Source organism: Helianthus annuus, chromosome 9, assembly GCF_002127325.2.
Source record: "Helianthus annuus cultivar XRQ/B chromosome 9, HanXRQr2.0-SUNRISE, whole genome shotgun sequence".
Taxonomy (NCBI): Eukaryota; Viridiplantae; Streptophyta; class Magnoliopsida; order Asterales; family Asteraceae; genus Helianthus; species Helianthus annuus.
The window spans coordinates 73,169,972-73,183,035 of record NC_035441.2 but is presented as its reverse complement, the minus strand read 5'-3'; the positions used below and the strand labels follow the sequence as shown (position 1 = coordinate 73,183,035).

Here is a 13,064-nt window from a genome sequence, read left to right as displayed (position 1 = left end):
TTCAATTCTATTTTTATTATTGTTCTTTCAATTATGTTTTTTAATATGTAGGTAAGAGTAAATTACAAGTTTTGTCCTTTATGTTTACATCAAATTGCAGGCGCTATCCTTTTAGCCAAAAGTTTACAGGCGGTGTCCTTAAGCTTTCAAAATCTTGCACGTTTTGTCCTTTAGGCCAAACCTGGTTAGTGTGACAACCCTCACAATTCCAGGTATCCGTACAATTAATTAATATTTAATTTGTGCTTAATGACTGTGCTTGATTACCACTGTGATTAAACTACTTTCTGTTTTCTGTTACATACATACATATGCATCACATTTCATATTGTCACTCCGTATATTACACGCAACTTTAGTGACATACTTGATGCACAAAGCACAGTTAGCACACTGAACGAATAATTCAAAAATATGCTGACAATGCCAGCAATAGACAGACAGTGTCTGTAAGACCCAGTATGGGCCAGGGACATGATATTACACTAGTATGGAGTGTAGGGAAATGAGGACCATAAAACTGCGTCACTAGGTGATAGTTACAGTGCCGGGAAGTGCCTAAAACACACTTTAAATGCAGAATTCTGCACTCATTAATGAAATTCAGCATTTTAAAATACTAGTAAAGTGCAAAATATGTCAGAATGGTCCTGTATACTTTCCTAAGTGCCGAAGATTATTTGTGTTGCAAAAATACATATAAAAGACACTTGAGGGAATAATTAAACACTTTAACGGGACAATATCTAACTGGATAACCGGGCATTACCCGGAACACTAAATTTTCGCAAGACACATTCTTTTACTATTTCTTGGCTTGTCGTGATCCCCGAACACCCTAACACTCAATAAAAAGCAACTAACCATCATATAGCATCACATTACTTGAATTCTAACTAGTGATTACACTTTAGTTGAAAAATTGATGTGTGTAAAATGCAACATATAATTTACATCAAATGAGGCATAAAACTAACCCTTTTTAAGTACTAATGTTGGAAAAAGTGTGTTTTTGTCTTCCTTTTGTATTTTCAGGATTAAATGAGTTCATATTAACAAAAGAAGCAAAAAGACAGCTAAATCTAGCATAAATACAAGAAAAGGAACAAAAGTGGATTGCCCGACCCTTCAACAGCATCCTCCCAAGCAAAACAGAGAAGGCAGAAGACTGAACACGCCCCGTGCTCAGCGAGCACGGGGCCGTGCCCAAGAAGCAGCATAAAAGACAAACCTGTAGAAGCTCCTATTGCTCACCACGGGGGCGTGCCCAGTGAACACGGGGGCGTGCCCAAAGTATTGCAGGCGCATTAATTGTAATTGCGAATTACAATTAATGAGGAGAGATAGTGTCAGACGGGCACGGGGCCGTGCCCAGCGGACACGGGGCCGTGCCCAGGCCTCTGTTCAGCCTATAAAAAGGAGTGCTTGGCTTCATTGCAACTCATCCCTTGGCACACCACCTCTCTCACACTTCATCCACCACCATCCACCATCACAACACCATCATCCACCACCACCATCATCCATTGTCCATCATAGAGTGTGTGAGTCGTCTCGGGATCCAAGATTGATCGTAAGAGTTCTTGACAATCAAGGCCATGTTTGCCTAAGTCTCTTACATCACTTGGTGAAGACAAGTGTTTAGTATAATACTTTTTATTTTTAATCTTTTGCATTTTTTATTTGGTTTTGTATTAATGACTTTAATAACTAGTTGCTTATGTTGAAGGTGACTTTTCCTTATCGTTTGTCCGTGGTGTCTTGGAATTATTTTACTGTCTATATAAAATAAAAGATTTTCACCATTCATATCTCCACGGTCTATATGGAGGTATGTTGGCTACCTGGTCGGGGGTTAAGGGAATGGCTTGGTAAGGGTCTTGCCCTTGTTCAGCGTTTAGAGGTCCTGCAAGGGACCTGGGTCAAATTTAGTAGGATCTCCTTCAATACCCAAAGGTATTGGATGGCGGGGATCCAAACTCTTTGACCCCCTCATAAGTTAACTACTATTAATACTATAACCCGGCTATTTAGGACTGTATCCCTGCTGACTCAGACTACTTAGTCGAGGGTAACGTCACCTCCAAAAGAGGGGCCTACCATAATTTGCAGTAATAACTTAATTCATTATCTTTCAATAATCCGACCCTTTAGGATTGTATCCTTGCTGACTCAAACTACTGGATTGAGGGTAACGTCGCCTTCAAAAGAGGGGCCTACTACAATAACTAAGATAATCTCTTAAACAAGTGCAAAAGTGCGAAAATAATCAAAGGTTATACTAATACACGAGTCGGATCCAAGTGATTCATCTTGTCTATCTGTTTTTATTTTTATTTTATTTTTCAGCATTTAGTTAGTTTTATTTTCTTAGTTTAAAATCTTTTTCTAAAATTTTGATTTGATTAGACGTTGAGGATAAACCGGTACTAAAAGCTCTTGTGTCCTTGGACGACCTCGGTATCTTACCAACACTATACTACGTCCACGATGGGTGCACTTGCCCATATGTGTGTTTAGTGTTAGTAAATATCGTGTTTTATAAATTTAAAACTTGGCTAAAAAGTGTAAAAAGGGCTTAAAATATATACCAAAAATATATTACACTACACGCACATCAAGTTTTTGGCGCCGCTGCCGAGGACACAAGGATTTTAAGAAAGTTAGGAATCAACGGCCTAATCATTTTTTTATTTTCTTTTTAATTTTTTTTAGGATTTTCTTAGTTTTTCAGCTTCTACATAGCTCAGCACGGGCCGTGCCTGGTCGGACACGGGCCGTGCCCAACGTTGTTACTTGCAGTTTTTAGTTTTCCAAGTTACAGAAGGCTGACCACGGGGCCGTGTCAGTGCAACACGGGGCCGTGTCCAACTCTCCAGTAACTGGGATCTGGAAAACAATCACTGTAACTCCGACCACGGGCCGTGTTCACTGAGCACGGGGCCGTGGTGAACCTTCTGACCAGCATTCTTTTCTGTTTTTGTTGCAGGACTTGGAACCAGACGCCACCCCTACGTAGTGTATGAGCTCCAGTTCTAATAAGGACATAAAAGAACCTCTAGAAGAACCCGAACGCTTTCTCGGAAAAAGACTAAAAGCCAAAAACCAAGAGAAGGTTTCGGGGAACCCACTTCCAATGGCGGACCAACGTACCCTCATGGATTATCTACGATCCATCGTAGGTAATCTCGACGCCGCTATCAATGCACCGAATGTTGAAGCCAATAACTTCGAACTTCGGCCGCATTTGATACAGATGCTTCAGAACTCCGCAACCTTCCATGGGTTTGCGGACGAGGATCCCCATCTACATATTACTCATTTCTTAGAAATATGTGATACCTTTCGTATCAATGGGGCATCAAATGACGCCATCCGCCTCCGAATGTTTCCTTTTTCACTAAAAGACCGAGCAAAAGCTTGGCTTAACGCCCTCCCAGCTGGATCGGTAAACACCTGGGATGAACTAGCCCAAAAATTTCTATATAAGTATTTCCCTCCCGCTAAAACAGGTAAATTAATGACTGAAATTAATACATATTCATAAGAGGACGGGGAATCCTTATATGAAACTTGGGAAAGGTTCAAGGAGCTATTGCGAAAGTGTCCACATCACGGCCTTGCGATATGGCAACAAGTATCCACTTTCTATAATGGATTGTTGCCACACACAAGGCAAACACTTGACACTAGCTCCGGGGGACTTTTAGGTAATCACCGCCCGCATGAAATATATAATCAAATTGAGGAAATTGCTCAAACCAATTTTCAGTGGCACACTCCCCGAGGTAATAAATCCATTGCCCCGGGCGCCCATAAGGTTGATGAAAGCACTTCTTTACAAGCTTAAATCGAGGCCCTTTCTTCGAAAATAAAAAAATTGGAAATGACAAAAACGGTCTCGGTTATGGCTTGTGAAGGGTGTGTGGGCCACATGAAAATTGGAGTTGTATGAAAGAAACAGACAATCAACAAGAATCGGTAAACTACATTGATAATAGACCTAGGCCGTCGGGTCCTCCAACGGGCACCTACAACCAAGGATGGCGAAATCATGCTAACCTTGGTTGGAGAGAACCCGGCAATAGTAGTAACCAACAAAACTGACGAACGAACTTTCAACAACCAAGAAATGAGTCACAAAATTTCCCTCAACAACAAGGTGGACGAGAAAGGCTTGAAGATACTATATCTTGCCTCATCTCCGACACTGAAAAGAAAAACTCGGAGAGGTTTCTACAATTAGAATCAAATTTTAGAAATCAACAAGCTAGTATTCAAAACATCGAAAAACAAATAAGTCAACTAGCCCAAAATTTTTCCGAGAGACCACAAGGCGCGTTACCAAGCAATACCGAAACCAACCTAAAAGCGCAAGTTCATCTCATCACATTACGGAACCGCACCGTGGGTCCTACGGAAGGCCCGCCGCCTACCGAGGAGACCATAACGCCGCCCCTACAAGAAAAGGGTTCCCCTCCCTCACCAGAGCCTACCAAAGCTCCTCCGGTTCCGTACCCTGGTAGGTTAATCCGTCAAAAGACCAACGAGCAATTCGCAAAATTTGAAAGTCTACTAAAACAATTACATGTCAACATTCCTTTTATTGATGTCCTAACTCAAATGCCTAAATACTCTAAGTTTATGAGGGACTTCCTCACTCATAAAAGGAAAACTGAAACATAGCAATTAGTTAACTTAGGCGAAGAATGCTCCGCCCTCGTACTCAACAAACTCCCCCAAAAGAAAATTGATCCCGGAAGCTTCACAATTCCTTGCTCGATCGGGGACTCCCCCGTTCGTAGTGCACTAGCCGACCTTGGGGCTAGCATTAACCTCATGCCCGAATCAATGTTCAAAAGACTCGGCCTAGGAAAAACGAGTCCTACAAAAATGAGTATACAACTTGCTGATCGATCCGTCAAATTCCCACAAGGTGTCATTGAAAATGTTCTAGTCAAGGTGGACAATTTCGTTTACCCGGCCGACTTTGTCATACTTGATATGGAAGAAGATACCGAAGTCCCCCTCATACTAGGGAGACCCTTTCTCGCCACCGCACAAGCAGTGGTGGACATGAATGACGGAACCCTCACTTTAAAATATGGGGATAATGAAGTAAAATTCGGGGTTGGGAAGAAGAAAGAGGACGATGACCCGGTCAATTACATGAAGGTTATTGATTCGAGTTTGGATGCTGCTCTCCGACGGTGCAACATGGGATGCAAGACATTCCACTCAGAAAATATATAACCTCACCTTGGGTCTAGCCAAGGACCCTTACAAACGTGGCGCACCACGGAGGCATTCCGCGGAACTATCCTTAGTTTAGTTTAATCTTTTAGTTTTAACTTGCAGGAATAAAACACACTCATGGTGGTAAAGGATGACAAGGGAAATGAGGAACATGGCCCCATGCACAAAAACAAGGCCACCCGACAACAATTTCTCCATTACAGTAAGTTCAGCACGGGCCGTGCCCAGCCAACACGGCCCCGTGCTGAACACCCTGTAGACAAATGCCCAGTTCAGGTAACTGGACCCGGGCCGTGTTCACCGAACACGCCCCCGTGTCCAGGCTTCTGTTTCTTTTCTTTAATTATTGTTACTGGCACCTGAACACGAGGCCGTGCCCGGTCCCCACGGGGCCGTGTCCAGACTGCCAGTAACATAAATTTTTTCTTTTAATACCATGTTACACATTCAATCAACCTAAAAATTTATTTTTGGGACACATTGAGGACAATGTGTAATTTAAGTGTGGGGGGATGCTAAAACCTTGAATTTTGCAAGTCCTAATAAGAAGCCTTACACAAAACTCTATTGGAACCGCTAATCACCCCAAATTTTTTCAAAAAAAAAAAATCATTTTTTTTACTTGTCTAAAGTTTAAGTTGGGAATTCTAGGACTAACAAGGTTATATTTTTACAAGTTTACAACCGATAGCGTCGTGATAAAAAGAACCAACATAAGAAAATTATGAAACGGCATGACAAACTTAGTTAAAATTCGATTATATATACTTGATCACATAAAAACCCATTCCCACAAAAGTGAATTTTGAGCCTTTATTGAGCATACAAATATACATCTTTACGCTAAATGCTCATTTTTCGTTTCTTGTGTGAATAGCCGCTTGGTTCTTACGACTCTAGAACTTGTCACGACAATTCATTCCCAGTCCTTACCAACTTAAACCCAAGTAAGTAAATGATGGAGGCATTAGGACTAACCCTTTTTCTTTAAACACCATTATTTTTATTTTTATTTTCACCTACCCAAAAACTCCTCCTAGTTAGCCCCTTTGAGCCTAAACCTTTTCATTTCTTAACCCCAAAAACCCTTTTTACCCACCAAAAACCCTTTTTATTTTTACCCTTTATTTTAGTAACAAGCTCGGTTTTCGTGTGACTAATATATATATATATATATATATATATATATATATATATATATATATAGAAAGTATAATGTACTTTAAGGCTTAACATACATTAACATACATGACAAAAAATATAACGTGTGTTATTATCATACAACGTGCGTGATTATAGGCTCATGCGTGATTATGTGGTCTCATGCATGATTATGTGGTCCCATTCGTGATTATGTGGTCCCATGCGTGATTATACCCCTGATCCAACGGTTACCATTGTCTCCTACGTGATGTATGATAAGGCTTTTTGTATGTTAACCTTACTCTATATATATATATATATATATATATATATATTTACAATGAAGTTAGAAATAAACAAACAAAGCTCCTAAAACAAAAGCTTGTTTGAAGAAAAACTTCATTAAAAATAAAAAAGTCACAAAAACAAAATGTTTTACGAAAACCGACGTTTTTTATGACTTTCGCCCTTTTCTACTAACCACTAACCCAACTACCCACCTTTAACCCAAGCCTAACCCTTCACCCAAAAAGTCCTCTTGATATTTACAAAGGTATAAAGTTAAAAATGAGGAGGATTGATTGCTTGGCAAGCTTATGGTAGGAATATGTTCCATGCCGCTCTAGAGTGATTCACTAAAAATACACCTTCGGCCGAGTGTGAGTGATTTCTCCCGTGACGTATGTGAACTTGTATATAAATGGAATTTTAGAAAGGTATGTTATGCCTTAATAAATAATTTACCTTATGAAAAGTTTTTAGTAAATCATGACGAATAGGATTGTAAATAAATAAAAATAAAACCCAATAAAGATCTTGGATTCCCGACACTCTATGACAGGCCAAAACCTTCTCTTCTACCCATTACATTTGGGAGTGTAAGCCACATATTAAAGAGTTTTGCTTGAGGACAAGCAAAAGTTAAAGTGTGGGGATATTTGATGTGTGTAAAATGCAATTTGGATTTTCTTGTGACGCTGCAGGACTTACTATTCACTTACAATATTACAGTCAATAGATTAGAGGAAATGAAAAGAGGCATAAAACTAACCTTTTTTAAGTACTAATGTTGGAAAAAGTGTGTTTTTGTCTTCCTTTTGTATTTTCAGGATTAAATGAGCTCAAATTAACAAAAGAAGCAAAAAGACAGCTAAATCTAGCATAAATACAAGAAAAGGAACAAAAGTGGATTGCCCGACCCTTCAACAGCATCCTCTCAAGCAAAACAGAGAAGGCAGAAGACTGAACACGCCCCTTGCCCAGCGAGCACGGGGCCGTGCCCAAGAAGCAGCATAAAAGACAAACCTGTAGAAGCTCCTATTGCTCACCACGGGGGCGTGCCCAGTGAACACGGGGGCGTGCCCAAAGTATTGCAGGCGCATTAATTGTAATTGCGAATTACAATTAATGAGGAGAGATAGTGTCAGACGGGCACGGGGCCGTGCCCAGGCCTCTGTTCAGCCTATAAATAGGAGTGCTTGGCTTCATTGTAACTCATCCCTTGGCACACCACCTCTCTCACACTTCATCCACCATCATCCACCATCACAACACCATCATCCACCACCATCATCCATTGTCCATCATAGAGTGTGTGAGTCGTCTCGGGATCCAAGATTGATCGTAAGAGTTCCTGACAATCAAGGCCATGTTTGCCTAAGTCTCTTACATCACTTGGTGAAGACAAGTGTTTAGTATAATACTTTTTATTTTTAATCTTATGCACTTTTTATTTGGTTTTGTATTAACGACTTTAATAACTAGTTGCTTATGTTGAAGGTGACTTTTCCTTATCGTTTGTCTGTGGTGTCTTGGCATTATTTTACTGTCTATATAAAATAAAAGATTTTCACCATTCATATCTCCACTGTCTATATGGAGGTATGTTGGCTACCTGGTCGGGGGTTAAGGGAACGGTTTGGTAAGGGTCTTGCCCTTGTTCAGCGTTTAGAGGTCCTGCAAGGGACCTGGGTCAAATTTAGTAGGATCTCCTTCAATACCCAAAGGTATTGGATGGCGGGGATCCAAACTCTTTGACCCCCTCATAAGTTAACTACTATTAATACTATAACCCGGCTATTTAGGACTGTATCCCTGCTGACTCAGACTACTTAGTCGAGGGTAACGTCACCTCCAAAAGAGGGGCCTACCATAATTTGCAGTAATAACTTAATTCATTATCTTTCAATAATCCGACCCTTTAGGATTGTATCCTTGCTGACTCAAACTACTGGATTGAGGGTAACGTCGCCTTCAAAAGAGGGGCCTACTACAATAACTAAGATAATCTCTTAAACAAGTGCAAAAGTGCGAAAATAATCAAAGGTTATACTAATACACGAGTCGGATCCAAGTGATTCATCTTGTCTATCTGTTTTTATTTTTATTTTATTTTTCAGCATTTAGTTAGTTTTATTTTCTTAGTTTAAAATCTTTTTCTAAAATTTTGATTTGATTAGACGTTGAGGATAAACCGGTACTAAAAGCTCTTGTGTCCTTGGACGACCTCGTATCTTACCAACACTATACTACGTCCACGATGGGTGCACTTGCCCATATGTGTGTTTAGTGTTAGTAAATATCGTGTTTTATAAATTTAAAACTTGGCTAAAAAGTGTAAAAAGGGCTTAAAATATATACCAAAAATATATTACACTACACGCACATCAAGTTTTTGGCGCCGCTGCCGAGGACACAAGGATTTTAAGAAAGTTAGGAATCAACGGCCTAATCATTTTTTTATTTTCTTTTTAATTTTTTTTAGGATTTTCTTAGTTTTTCAGCTTCTGCATAGCTCAGCACGGGCCGTGCCTGGTCGGACACGGGCCGTGCCCAACGTTGTTACTTGCAGTTTTTAGTTTTCCAAGTTACAGAAGGCTGACCACGGGGCCGTGTCAGTGCAACACGGGGCCGTGTCCAACTCTCCAGTAACTGGGATCTGGAAAACAATCACTGTAACTCCGACCACGGGCCGTGTTCACTGAGCACGGGGCCGTGGTGAACCTTCTGACCAGCATTCTTTTCTGTTTTTGTTGCAGGACTTGGAACCAGACGCCACCCCTACGTAGTGTATGAGCTCCAGTTCTAATAAGGACATAAAAGAACCTCTAGAAGAACCCGAACGCTTTCTCGGAAAAAGACTAAAAGCCAAAAACCAAGAGAAGGTTTCGGGGAACCCACTTCCAATGGCGGACCAACGTACCCTCATGGATTATCTACGATCCATCGTAGGTAATCTCGACGCCGCTATCAATGCACCGAATGTTGAAGCCAATAACTTCGAACTTCGGCCGCATTTGATACAGATGCTTCAGAACTCCGCAACCTTCCATGGGTTTGCGGACGAGGATCCCCATCTACATATTACTCATTTCTTAGAAATATGTGATACCTTTCGTATCAATGGGGCATCAAATGACGCCATCCGCCTCCGAATGTTTCCTTTTTCACTAAAAGACCGAGCAAAAGCTTGGCTTAACGCCCTCCCAGCTGGATCGGTAAACACCTGGGATGAACTAGCCCAAAAATTTCTATATAAGTATTTCCCTCCCGCTAAAACAGGTAAATTAATGACTGAAATTAATACATATTCACAAGAGGACGGGGAATCCTTATATGAAACTTGGGAAAGGTTCAAGGAGCTATTGCGAAAGTGTCCACATCACGGCCTTGCGATATGGCAACAAGTATCCACTTTCTATAATGGATTGTTGCCACACACAAGGCAAACACTTGACACTAGCTCCGGGGGACTTTTAGGTAATCGCCGCCCGCATGAAATATATAATCAAATTGAGGAAATTGCTCAAACCAATTTTCAGTGGCACACTCCCCGAGGCAATAAATCCATTGCCCCGGGCGCCCATAAGGTTGATGAAAGCACTTCTTTACAAGCTCAAATCGAGGCCCTTTCTTCGAAAATAAAAAAACTGGAAATGACAAAAACGGTCTCGGTTATGGCTTGTGAAGGGTGTGTGGGCCACATGAAAATTGGAGTTGTATGAAAGAAACAGACGATTAACAAGAATCGGTAAACTACATTGATAATAGACCTATGCCGTCGGGTCCTCCAACAGGCACCTACAACCAAGGATGTCGAAGTCACCCTAACCTTGGTTGGAGAGAACCCGGCAATAGTAGTAACCAACAAAACTGACGAACGAACTTTCAACAACCAAGAAATGAGTCACAAAATTTCCCTCAACAACAAGGTGGACGAGAAAGGCTTGAAGATACTATATCTTGCCTCATCTCCGACACTGAAAAGAAAAACTCGGAGAGGTTTCTACAATTAGAATCAAATTTTAGAAATCAACAAGCTAGTATTCAAAACATCGAAAAACAAATAAGTCAACTAGCCCAAAATTTCTCCGAGAGACCACAAGGCGCGTTACCAAGCAATACCGAAACCAACCCAAAAGCGCAAGTTCATCTCATCACATTACGGAACCGCACCGTGGGTCCTACGGAAGGCCCGCCGCCTACCGAGGAGACCATAACGCCGCCCCTACAAGAAAAGGGTTCCCCTCCCTCACCAGAGCATACCAAAGCTCCTCCGGTTCCGTACCCTGGTAGGTTAATCCGTCAAAAGACCAACGAGCAATTCGCAAAATTTGAAAGTCTGCTAAAACAATTACATGTCAACATTCCTTTTATTGATGTCCTAACTCAAATGCCTAAATACTCTAAGTTTATGAGGGACTTCCTCACTCATAAAAGGAAAACTGAAACATAGCAATTAGTTAACTTAGGCGAAGAATGCTCCGCCCTCGTACTCAACAAACTCCCCCAAAAGAAAATTGATCCCGGAAGCTTCACAATTCCTTGCTCGATCGGGGACTCCCCCGTTCGTAGTGCACTAGCCGACCTTGGGGCTAGCATTAACCTCATGCCCGAATCAATGTTCAAAAGACTCGGCCTAGGAAAAACGAGTCCTACAAAAATGAGTATACAACTTGCTGATCGATCCGTCAAATTCCCACAATGTGTCATTGAAAATGTTCTAGTCAAGGTGGACAATTTCGTTTACCCGGCCGACTTTGTCATACTTGATATGGAAGAAGATACCGAAGTCCCCCTCATACTAGGGAGACCCTTTCTCGCCACCGCACAAGCAGTGGTGGACATGAATGACGGAACGCTCACTTTAAAATATGGGGATAATGAAGTAAAATTCGGGGTTGGGAAGAAGAAAGAGGACGATGACCCGGTCAATTACATGAAGGTTATTGATTCGAGTTTGGATGCTGCTCTCCGACGGTGCAACATGGGATGCAAGACATCCCAATCAGAAAATATATAACCTCACCTTGGGTCTAGCCAAGGACCCTTATAAACGTGGCGCACCACGGAGGCATTCCGCGGAACTATCCTTAGATTAGTTTAATCTTTTAGTTTTAACTTGCAGGAATAAAACACATTCATGGTGGTAAAGGATGAGAAGGGAAATGAGGAACATGGCCCCATGCACAAAAACAAGGCCACCCGACAACAATTTCTCCATTACAGTAAGTTCAGCACGGGCCGTACCCACCCAACACGGCCCCGTGCTGAACACCCTGCAGACAAATGCCCAGTTCAGGTAACTGGACCCGGGCCGTGTTCACCGAACACGCCCCCGTGTCCAGGCTTCTGTTTCTTTTCTTTAATTATTGTTACTGGCACCTGAACACGGGGCCGTGCCCGGTCCCCACGGGGCCGTGTCCAGACTGCCAGTAACATAAATTTTTTCTTTTAATACCATGTTACACATTCAATCAACCTAAAAATTTATTTTTGGGACACATTGAGGACAATGTGTAATTTAAGTGTGGGGGGATGCTAAAACCTTGAATTTTGCAAGTCCTAATAACAAGCCTTACACAAAACTCTATTGGAACCGCTAATCACCCCAAATTTTTTCAAAAAAAAAATCATTTTTTACTTGTCTAAAGTTTAAGTTGGGAATTCTAGGACTAAGAAGGTTATATTTTTACAAGTTTACAACCGATAGCGTCGTGATAAAAAGAACCAACATAAGAAAATTATGAAACGGCATGACAAACTTAGTTAAAATTCGATTATATATACTTGATCACATAAAACCCATTCCCACAAAAGTAAGTTTTGAGCCTTTATTGAGCATACAAATATACATCTTTACGCTAAATGCTCATTTTTCGTTTCTTGTGTGAATAGCCGCTTGGTTCTTACGACTCTAGAACTTGTCAGGACAATTCATTCCCAGTCCTTACCAACTTAAACCCAAGTAAGTAAATGATGGAGGCATTAGGACTAACCCTTTTTCTTTCAACACCATTATTTTTATTTTTCTTTTCACCTACCCAAAAACTCCCCCTAGTTAGCCCCTTTGAGCCTAAACCTTTTCATTTCTTAACCCCAAAAACCCTTTTTACCCACCAAAAACCCTTTTTATTTTTACCCTTTATTTTAGTAACAAGCTCGGTTTTCGTGTGACTAATATATATATATATATATATATATATATATATATATATATATATATATATATATATATATATATATATATATATATATATATATATATATATTTACAATGAAGTTAGAAATAAACAAACAAAGCTCCTAAAACAAAAGCTTGTTTGAAGAAAAACTTCATTAAAAATAAAAAAGTCACAAAAACAAAATGTTTTACGAAAACCGAC

At 40.7% G+C, this 13,064-nt stretch overlaps 2 non-coding genes across 2 annotated transcripts; both read right to left on the bottom strand.

Moving 5' to 3' along the window:
* Positions 1 to 3,514: 3,514 nt before the first annotated feature.
* LOC118482511 lies at positions 3,515 to 3,621 on the bottom strand. Its single transcript, XR_004868545.1, has one exon. It is a non-coding gene; the product is annotated as a small nucleolar RNA R71 (small nucleolar RNA).
* A 6,341-nt stretch (positions 3,622 to 9,962) lies between these two features.
* LOC118482431 lies at positions 9,963 to 10,069 on the bottom strand. The gene has a single exon (XR_004868470.1). It is a non-coding gene; the product is annotated as a small nucleolar RNA R71 (small nucleolar RNA).
* Between the last annotated feature and the right edge of the window lie 2,995 nt (positions 10,070 to 13,064).